The sequence below is a fragment of the Monodon monoceros genome, unplaced genomic scaffold (genome assembly GCF_005190385.1).
Source record: "Monodon monoceros isolate NGI ecotype Baffin Bay Population unplaced genomic scaffold, NGI_Narwhal_1 Contig4471_ctg1, whole genome shotgun sequence".
NCBI classification, from domain to species: Eukaryota; Metazoa; Chordata; class Mammalia; order Artiodactyla; family Monodontidae; genus Monodon; species Monodon monoceros.
Window position 1 is genome coordinate 1 of NW_021700351.1, and position 11,045 is coordinate 11,045.

General features: G+C 41.9%; 2 pseudogenes; both read right to left on the reverse strand.

Moving 5' to 3' along the window:
• Positions 1–4,063: 4,063 nt before the first annotated feature.
• Positions 4,064–4,970, reverse strand: LOC114886708 (annotated as a pseudogene).
• Positions 4,971–9,673: 4,703 nt separating this feature from the next.
• Positions 9,674–11,038, reverse strand: LOC114886657 (annotated as a pseudogene).
• Between the last annotated feature and the right edge of the window lie 7 nt (positions 11,039–11,045).

Below are 11,045 nucleotides of genomic sequence, written 5' to 3' on the forward strand. Positions count from 1 at the left end.
CACACACACACACACACACACACACACACACACACACACAATGGAATATTATGCAGCCATAAAAAGAATGAAATAATGCCTTTTGCAGCAACATGGATGGACTTAGAGTTTACCATATTAAGTGAAGTAAGTCAGACAGAAAAAGACAAATATATGATATCACTTATTTGTGGAATCTAAAAAGATGATACAAATGAACTTATTTACAAAACAGAAATAGAGTCAAAGACTTATGGCTACCAAAGGGGAGAGGGGGAGGGAGGGATAAATTAGGAGTTTGGCATTAACATATACACACTACTATATATAAAATTGGTAAACAACAAGGACCTACTGTTTAGCACAGGGAACTATACTCAATATCTTGTAATAACCTATAATGGAAAAGAACCTGAAAAAGTATATATATATATATATATATATACACACACACACACACACACACACACACACACGTATAACTGAATCACTTTGCTGTACACTGGAAACTAACAACATTGTAAATTAACTATACTTCAATAAAAAATAATTTTTAAAAAGTTGAGGGATAAATTATACTATGTGGAAGTAAAGTTTAAAATACGGCTAGGCATCAGAAATATGGAGTTGACCAACTTAAATCTTAGAAATAACTACCATCACACCTCAAAATAAATAAATAAATAAATAGTAACCTGTGAGGTGATGGACATTAACTAACCTTATTGTAATAATCATTTCATAATAAACACATATATAAAATCATAACATTGTACACCCTAAACATGCACAATGTTATTTGTCAATTCTATCTCAATAAAGCTGGGGAAGAAAAAAAGAAAGAAATACCATGAAACTAATTTAAAGACTACAAAGAAACCACAATATAAAAACAAAAACACAGTTAAGGAAAAGATTTTACACACACACATCATTGATTTTACATACACACACACACACACACACACACATACACATATAATTTGGATTCTATTTTTTTTGTTCTAAATTGTATTCTAGAATATTGCTCTTCTGACTGAAAACAAACATCTAGACCATCAGATCCCTGAGAACAGAAACCAGACCATTAATATCTGAATACCCAGAGCTCAATACAGTATACTGTAAATGGTGTGAATTCAATAAATATTTTTATTTAGGTAAATAATTTAATGATAGAACACTCAAATTTCTTTAAACACAATATTTCAAGTTACTATATTTTTGTCTGAGTACAGATCTGGAGTGGTACAAATTGTATCTAAATGTTGAACCATGAATTAAGCAAAAAGGGTGGAAAACAACTCTTTTGACTTAGGTTTCGATTCCTTACTCCCACTCTTGCTTGGCTCAAATAATTTCTATTGAAGATATTTAGGTAAACCTTTAATGGACAACATGTGAAAAGGTCCTTTGACTATAGGGCTAATTGAGACAAGCTCATGGGTACTGAGCAGGGGGCCTTCGGACTTTGAAAGCTCCACTTCCTGCAGAAGCCATTCCTGTTCTCTTTTCTGCTTTAATCCAGACCTGCTTGAATGAAGCCCCATTAAGTAGCTACTGACCACTTACGTACGTAATATATAACTTAAATGTATAAATAACTTAGAAGTAAAGTAGAAAATGGTTTTCTTTTAAAGAAAAAGCAAATGGAAGACCAGCCACCGCTCTGGAGCACACCAGGCATGACACTGAGCATCCCCTCCCCAAATGTCTGCCCCAGCCCCCATATGTCAACATCCATCACCCTGACCCTCTTGCCTCTGGCAATATGGCTAGACTTACCTCAGAGGTTTCCCAGATAGAAGAAAGCTGAAGGAAACTGGGGATTCCATACCAGGTGTACATTCCACCAGCAGTGATTGACACACATGCTACGTGCGATCATTAACACTGGGAGCCTGCCTGTTTTCAGCTTTACAGGCTGCTTAAGAACACTTCTTATTGAGAGAGACTCTGCTGGTCTTGGATCATCATGGAACGATGAGGCTTACTTTAGTAAGAATGACTCTCTTACATTATAGGGCCAGAGAACAGATGCACAAGTGTGTAGGGATCAGACGAACTATGTTTTTTTGTTTTTGGTTTTTGTCAGTGCCTATATACATACATATGGTATAGTTTAATAAAGTTGCTTTTCTTACGTTTCATTGCTTTGTAAAGTCACATCATATATACAGTCATCAATAAAACTCACAGATGGCCAGTACAAAATTTAGAAGTTTCCAACAGTGTAAAAAAATGACAAGGAGTTATCAGCCCTCAGGTAAACTTCAGGATGGGTCAGCCCTAACATTAATCACTGTGGACTGCAAGCACTAAGTTCTGTCTAGTTCTATTTGAGAGGAGAGGACTTCATCCACTGGTAACATCACCTGATCACCATCAGGGAACAAAAAGTTCTCATGGCTTTGGCACTCTCTGTTCCCTGGAAGGGTTTCTGACTGGTGGAGGCAGAGAGGACAGCGAACGATCCAAAAGGAATCAACAACCCCTAAATGGGCCAATAGTACATCCTGGAATCCTACCCAGGCCAGGACCCTGAGACTGGAAGCTAAGAACTGTTGTCAACTACATGGGTCTTCATCCAAGCACAGAAGCACAGCCCCATCCCTCACCCCTTCCTCAGTCTAAAGGAGAGCAGACGGGAAGCTCTTTGGGAGAAGAGAGGAAGGAAATGTGGTACAGACAAAGGCCAGGCTACTTCCCAGAGGCCTTTGCTCTACTTCCCAGAGGCCTGATTAGTTAGGCCACACCTAACTAAGAGTGTGGAATATGATCCCACTTTTAAGATGAATAGCACTATTTTAAGAGTAGAACATCTTGGGAAAATCCAGGATGCCTACTCTGAAACTTTAACTCGAGGCTGTGGAAGACACATCAGTATGCAGGTATATTCTCCTCTTAAGAATCTAAGATGACGGAGACCACCCTGGTGGTCCAGTGACTAAGGCTCCAGGCTCCCAGTGCACAGAGCCCAGGTTGGATCCCTGGGCAGGGAACTAGATCCCGCATGCCACGACTAAAAAAAGATTCTGCATGCTGCAACTAAAGATCCTGCATGCCGCAACTAAGACCCGGTGCAGCCAAATAAATGAATAAATATTAAAAAAAAATCTAGATGAGAAAAAATATGAAATCTTGCCATTTGCGACAACATGGAGGGAACTTGAGGGTATTATGCTAAGTGAAGTAAGTCAGACAGAGAAAGATAAATAGTATAGGATTTCACTCATATCTGGAATATGAAAAACTATAATAAACAAACCAAACCCCTAATAAATGAACAAACCAAAACCAAATAAAACAAACATGTCATTACAGACAACAGAGTAGTGGTTATCAGGGCGGGTAGGTAAACGAGGGAGACAAAGTGGATAAAGGGGATCAACTGTATGGTGATAGATGAAAAATAAATTTTTGGTGGTGAGCACATTGTAGGGTATACAGATGTAGAAATATAATGCCATAAATCAAGATTACCTCAATAAAAAATAAAATAAATCATTGTAAATGAAAAAATGTAGATGGATATTTTCGTTTTCAAGCACCAAAAACTTTTAAAAAACTTTAATTGGCTAATATAGTGCACATGTTAAGCAGACTTTTAAAGAGACCCTACATCTTGAGTGGGTTAAATAATCACTTATAACCATCTTGAAACATGTTTAACTCGGTTTTTCTAGTGACATGAGATTAAACATGGAAACCAAACTGTGTTTCACTCACAACATATAAGCAAAGAAACTGCATGGACATGTGTAGATTTATGCAAAAGCCCGGTGATACAACTACGTTTAGCTTTTCAGATTAGGTACATACGGCCACCCACTCGCCCTGTATTATCTCACCAAACACAAGAGCAGCAACTTTTCTATTTCAATACAATTATGGGCAGAAATTATATGATATAAAATGGAGGTTCTTCCATAAAGGTTAAGATTTAGCATATAAGCAGGGAAGACAAAAGCAAAGTTCCCATGAAGTCAAAAATAATACCACACTGGTCCAGTGCTCCATGAAACTCTGAGTTAAATTATAGTCCTCAAAGGCGTGTACTTGGATCCAGATTCACCAAGACACTTCAGTATGCTTCAAACTGGCTCAACATCATCTTCCTGCTGTATTCATAAGCCAAAAATAGTGCCGCATTGGCAGGGAACGCTCGAATCAAAGTAGCTTTCAGACCAGAATATAAAGCTGCTACTCCTTCCTTTTTCACAACACTTAAAAGAGTTCTGATAAATCCTGCCTGTTTTCCAAACATGGAAAGAACCTGAATTCTGGATTTGATACAATCCACTGGGTATATGACAAGCCAAAGGCAAATTCCAGCAATTCCACCGCTTAACATCAAGGGGACAGGGCCTAGTTCATCTTTTGATCCATCCGAGGCAAAAAACGAGCGGCTCAGTTCATAGCCACCGAAGAAGAAGAAATAGCCTGGTACTACTTGAAACAGAGTGCTCGTGAGTCCGTGGTAGAAGCCCAAGGGGCCATCCTTTCTAAGGATACTCTTCGCGACGGACCAAACTGTATTATGGCTTTTTGCTGTCCTCCCTGACATCTCCAGTTCGTGCATGGTCTGCAGCCGGCACTTCACCAGCTCAGTGGGGCACAGGGCCAGCGCGGCAAACGCAGAGGCGACGGAACCAGCGGCCGCAGTCTGCAGATCATTCAGCTTCGCCTGCTTGTCCAATCCAACCACTTTCCTCACGAACTGTTGGCAGAAGCCGTAGCACAAGAAGAGGACTGACTTCTCGGCGACGTAGGCCATCAGCGCGGGGGCCGGTCCCTTTGTAGAAGCCCCGCAAGCCCACCTGGGAGTACGTCTTCAGGCCACAGTCGACGAGGCCCTTGTACAGGCCAGGGAACGTCTGCATCTTCACTTGCATTGTGTCGAAGGGCTGCCCGGTCAGGACGCAGGCTGTGCCCCCAAGGGCCCCCGCGGTGAGGTCGACGGCGGCTTGGATGGCAGGATTGGATTTCATGTTCGCCCACTCTTCTGCTGGTCTCCGAGGAAGGGAACTCTCTGGAGCTTAGGAGGCCGTCCCGTGTCCAGCCGCCTGCTCTTGGCTCTCTCTCCGGCGCGGGAGAAGCCGCTTAACCCCAGACTAGGCCGCGGGCCGCCCTCCCCACGCACTGAAATACCCCCCGGCCCGCGGGCCCGCGCGCGCCTCTCCTGGCGCCCTGCGGCCTCCGCGTCTGGGCCCTAAACCCGTCAGCCGCCCTCCCGCTCGCTCCGCGCCGCCAGGCAGTCCCAGCGCCCGCGGGCCCCGGGGCAGACTAGAGAAACACTTCTAATGACTCTCAATACAGCAGTAGAAAGCTGTCCGATAAACTCCTGCGATTACGGCCAGAAACTCTAGGCGCTGCTGCGGCGGACGAAGACTTGCCTTCCTGTTCGGCCAGAGACCCCCACCTCCCGGCAAAAGAAAATGGGAGGTGCTAGATCGCGCCTGGGGTCAAAGGGTCAATCTACAGAGACAAAGGTTTAAAATAGGGAAAACGAACAAACACTTTGCGGGGTTTACCTGACAATCGGTGGCTCCTTCGGATCAGAAAACCCTTAATCGTCTCCGGAGAGGAATGGCGGCTCCACAAAGGTGCCGGCCGCCGCGCCTCTCCAGGTGTAGCTCTTTGCTCGCCGGGGGCGACGCCGGGGGGGGGGGGGGGGCCTGAGGCGGGCAGATCCCCTCTTTCGTGGTAACATCGCCGTGGATCCTGGCCTGAAGCCCTGTGAGCTGGTGGGACGCACACCCTCGTTATTTCTAGAGGTTAAGTCAAGGCCGTGTACAATCGCATTGGAAAACATTTATATACAGCTAAAAAACTTGATATAAAAGACCTGTGTGGCTCCAGCGCTCTGTGCGTGCTAAGTCTCGGGGTTCTTGCTGAGGAGCCATGCAGCTTTAGGCAGCAGAAGTTCTGGATATAACTGACTACAGGCCTAGTAGGCAAGATGCAGTTTGGGGCATCAGTGAGGGTACCGCTGTCAGGACACACTTATCCTCCCATATGCTTATAATCCCAGCGTTGGAACGAATTCTCTTAAAGTTTACATTTTAAGCCCTAGGCGGTATTTTACTTTGGGGGTAAAAACAAAATGGTGGAGGGGGGCAGAAAGTATGCTAAAAGGATTCTTTCATTTAGAAAGCTTTCCTTGTCTGATTCTTTGGATATCAGTTAATATTTAAAAGTGAGGCACCTAAAAGCAGATTGTGCGTGGATACTGTTTGGCAACAGGTAGACTTCATTGTAGTAAGTAGTGACTTGGCCTTTTCTTTGGAGAGTGCCCAAATGTATCTGGATTTCTTTTCTCTGGTACCATATGGTTTCTTCAGAGAATAATCTTCCAGTCTTGACTGTGTGTGTTTGCGGGGGAGGGGGGGTGCGGGTGGTGTTTACCTTGGGTACTGATTTAATGACACCAAGTGGGAGAAGAGGGTTGACATCCCGCAGTCAGAAAACAGACTTCCACACAATTCCCTTGTTCAATGCTATGGACTCCCAGCCTCCATCTGTGCCTTCTTTGGTTCAATTTACCCAGAAAATAAACTTTCTGTCTGTGGCATGGGTAAGGAAAAGTCATCTGGCTTGAGTGAGATAGGGCTCCTGGACATCCAACAGCTCTGAGCACAGATTTTATCTTATTTTTTTTTGTCTGTGCCACATGGCATGCAGGATCTTAGTTCCCAGACCAGGGATGGAATCTGGGCTCCCTGCGGTGGAAGCCCAGAGTCCTAACCACTGGACTGCCAGGGAAGTCCCTGAACACAGATATTAATGAATCCTGTTTCTAGCCTCACGCCTTCCCTCCTCCTTGGAAACTGCCTGCGAAAACTGAGCCTCAGTGTCTATATCAAGTGGGTGGGTTTGTTTCTCCTTGGTATACCTCCTTGCAGACATTTAGCATGTAACTTTCTGTGATCTATGAATTTATCGTTTCTTCATCTGCTTTGGCCTTCTGAAAACATTAACATCTCTCATCCATTGTTGTCTCATCTCCTATTTTCCTTGCCCTTGGGGGTTACTATATTAGCAGGCTATCTGACAGAGAAAAGAGATTCATGAGAACAATGTGCCATTTTAAACTAGAAAAAAAATTTTTTAATTTAAAAAATTTTAAAAATTTCATATCACATTTGATGGTTTTTTAAAAATTAACTTTATTTATATATTTATTTATTTTTGGCTGCATTGGGTCTTTGTTGCTGTGCTCAGGCTTTCTCTAGTTGCCGCGAGCGGGGGCTACTCTTCGTTGCGGTGCACGGGCTTCTCATTGCGCTGGCTTCTGTTGTTGCAGAGCATGGGCTCTAGATGCACGGGCTTCAGTACTTGTGGCATGCAGGCTCAGTAGTTGCGGCACATGGGCTTAGGTGCTCCACAGCATGTGGTATCTTCCCGGACCAGGGCTCAAACCTGTGTCCCCTGCATTGGCAGGTGGATTAACCACTGCACCACCAGGGAAGTCCCTCACATTTGAGGGTTTTTAAAAACTGTTTTGGTTTTTTAAAACTGTCCATTAATTACCTATGGTTCATTGTTTATTTTTTAAAAGCACATACTGTTTTTACAAACACAAGAGATGCAGGATACTACAATAAATCATCAACGGCTTTTGCATTAAATTCATATATGTATATGTTTTGGAGAAACCAAGTCAGTAATCAGCGCCAGGGATCATGAGGGCATTAATAGGGAAATCGTCTGTAATTTCATTGAATTATCAGACACAGTTGTGCAATAATACACAGATCTCAAGTTCCATGAAATATATTTAAACAGCTGGACTTGGAGCACATGTACTCCCACGCATACATGGAAAACAATGGCAAAGGAACTTCCAAATTTTCAGTGAAGATGCACACCCACATCACATGTTCCCTAGCAATCAGATTGAGTAGCCAGATAGGATTACCAGAGAAAGTAAGGTTTGAGCTGAGGGCTGAGTAACAAAAAGCTAGCCATGAGACTATCTGGAGACTGTTCCAGGAAAAGGGAAATATAAGTGTAATATAAGTAAAACTCTGTAGTGTGAAAGAGCTGGGCGTTTGAAATATAGAAAGAAGGCCAATGTACCTGCTGTGTGGTGAGCAGTCTTCCTAGTCTGTGTTTTCACACAATTCTTACCAGGTAATAAAAGTTTAAGCAGAGTTGAAGACAGTCCTTCAGAGACATGATTGGTCACAATTTGTCCAAATTTTCTGTCTCAAACATTTGATCTACAAATTCAAAACGTCAGGCTTTATGACATTTAGATGTGAACATAAAGATCCCATTTACCTAATCTATAGAAATAATGCAAAACAGAGACCACACTGACATGCTTATTGCAGCATTCTGTGTAATAGCAAATTTAAAATGGAACAACCTAAGTGACCGGCAATAGGGGAGTGAATAAAATTAAGAATTTATAAAATTTCTGCATTGCTTAAAATTTTCAGTGAGTTTTCTCCTATACTATTTTAAGACACTAATTTAAAAAATTCAACTTCCATTCATGAACTCAGAAATATTGAAAACCGTAGCCCAACTATACATCACACTCATCAGGCAAGGGAGCTATGAGAAAAGTGAGTCTTTTTTGGTAACTCTGGATTTACATGAAGGGAAATGGATCCCAATCTTCTTCAGTTAAGTTTTTCTCTTTTGAAGTTTACATAACAGATAATTACTCTTCATTATGGAGGTTTTAATATTTATGCAAGACCAAGCCGTAAATGAATCAAATAAAAACCAGAGCTACAGTAGTAAACTGACTCAGTTTGCTAATGCTGCGGAGGTATTTGAAGCAAACTTTGTTTCTGCTGTAATTTATAAACTTTTAGAATGATTCTTTAATTTGAAATCAGTCAACCCCATTTAAAGCAGCTGTTTCTTTTTACACTTTTCTACCATTTCAATCAGTCTTTAAATCAAATTTTTGATCCCTGTACGTTCAGGCCCTAGTAAATAGGCAATGACAGTTTGCTTTTATTCTAGGAATTGTTCCAAGTCCTTATATGTATCAACTCAATAGCCAACAACTCAAGGGCCCCGAGGTAGGTAATATTATCACCTCCATTTTAGAGATGAGGAAACTGAAACCAACAGATTAATTTACTTGCCCAAGATCAATCTCAACTAGGTCACTGAAATAGGATACAAACACAGGCACCACATCTCCTGACCTTGTGATTTTAATCTCTACTCTTCTTTAGTAAGTTTACAGTGACTAACAAGGCAAAGTACGTAATCTCGGTGAATTTACAGCCTAGTGAGGACATGGGCAACAGGTAACTTAGACTTTGGTGTGATAGACGCATAACAGTATTTATCCCAATAGACTATTATAGAGAAAGAGTAGTAATTAAACTCCTTGAAAAAAAATGTAAATAAGCTCAGGATTGAAAATAGTGAGAGAATGTGGTGAGATCAGGCTGAAAGAAAAGAATTTAGGAGAGTTTAGGAACGTTCTTTATCTCCTGACCTCCAAATGGAGCAGGTGGATTGGAAACATAATGCAAAGATGACATTTCCCCGTTTCTTTGCCTCTGCTGTTCCTCTTTTTCTTAAATTCTAACATATCTGCTTCTTTTCCTACAAAACAGAATCCAATTGGTCAGTCCATTAAACCCCATAAAGAAACCACTTCAGAAGAGGATCTGATACCCACTACCCCTAAAAGAGCAAGACACATTATAAGGTGAAAATTACTTGCTTTTATTTATTGTGAAAACAACTTTATGAAATGATTTGCAATGCAAAACGTGGAAAACTGCTTTGAATAACTGGGACAATAGCTACAGCATGGGAAAACATATGTAAACAAACTTCACTGCCACCAAACTAGACTCTACTTATTTATCTCAGATGGCATCACAGAGTAGCAATGGCAGCTTCTGGTAAACGGAGAAACAGCAGCAAAGTCCTGCAGTGAAGCTGTGATTAATTGCTAAACTGAACTGTTCACTCCACTAATCCTACAACTTCCCTACATTTACCTGTCTATACATTCCTACTTACTACAGGACAAACACCCACCAAAGTGGTTCCAGAAGACAAATGGGATAGAAATTCACAGTTATATTTGACTACAAGACAAATCCAATAGAAGGCAGGGGAGGAAATTGGGAACTACTGCAAAGTTTTACTATCTAGTCCAGGTGATGAAAACAAAGTTTTTCTTTCAAGGCTGACCACTGTCAGGAATGAAATTAAGTATCAAAGCTCTCCTCACTTCTCTAGGAGTGATTCTAGCTCTTCTTGCAAAGAGCTGAGCTGCTCCTTTTCTCGGTCTTCCTTTTGTTTCAGTTCATCCAGCACAGCCTGAAATCTGTTCTTGAGAGCCAGGTTTTCCACTTTCAGGATGAGATCCTCCTGTCGCTTCGCCCTGTCCTGGGTCTCTTGGAGCTTGCCTTTCATGTTATCAATCTGTTTCTGAATTCCCATAACCAGCTGATTAGTTCCCTCGTTTTCTTGGTGGTGTTCAGCTGACTCATTTAGCTTGTCCTGTAGCTGCCTTTCCAGATCTTCCTCAGTGTCAATGATGTTTATATCTTCTTCGTCTTGATGCTGTGTCTCATCTTCATCTTCACTGCTGCTGCTAAGGTCATTGAATATCTCCCGAAGCTCATCATGTTCTAATGAGTCATGGCCCTGCCTGTGGCCAGACATTCCTGGGGAAGAGATATCAAGGCCTTGATTTTCTGCTTCTTTTGTTTCATCTTCAGCAATTATTTCCCAACGGGTACTGACAGCTTCCGCATCTGTGCTCAGCAACCGCTTTACTTCTTTTTCCACATCTGGAGACTCAATATACTTCTTCTTTGCTGTCTTACGGAACCTTCTCTTTCTGACATTTTTTAGAGGCAGAGTAATTCCATGGTTCCATACAAACTTTTTCTCTTTGTCCTTATCCTTTTTCTTGCTTGCTTTGGGATCAGCAGTGGCAACTGGTTCCTCAACGGGAGGATAGAGATCACCGTCAACTGTAGCGACAAGCATCTGAGAGACATCAGCTGTCTTGTAAAAGGTTTTTTTTATCAATGGTTTTCAAACTTTCCATAACACATGGCAGATCT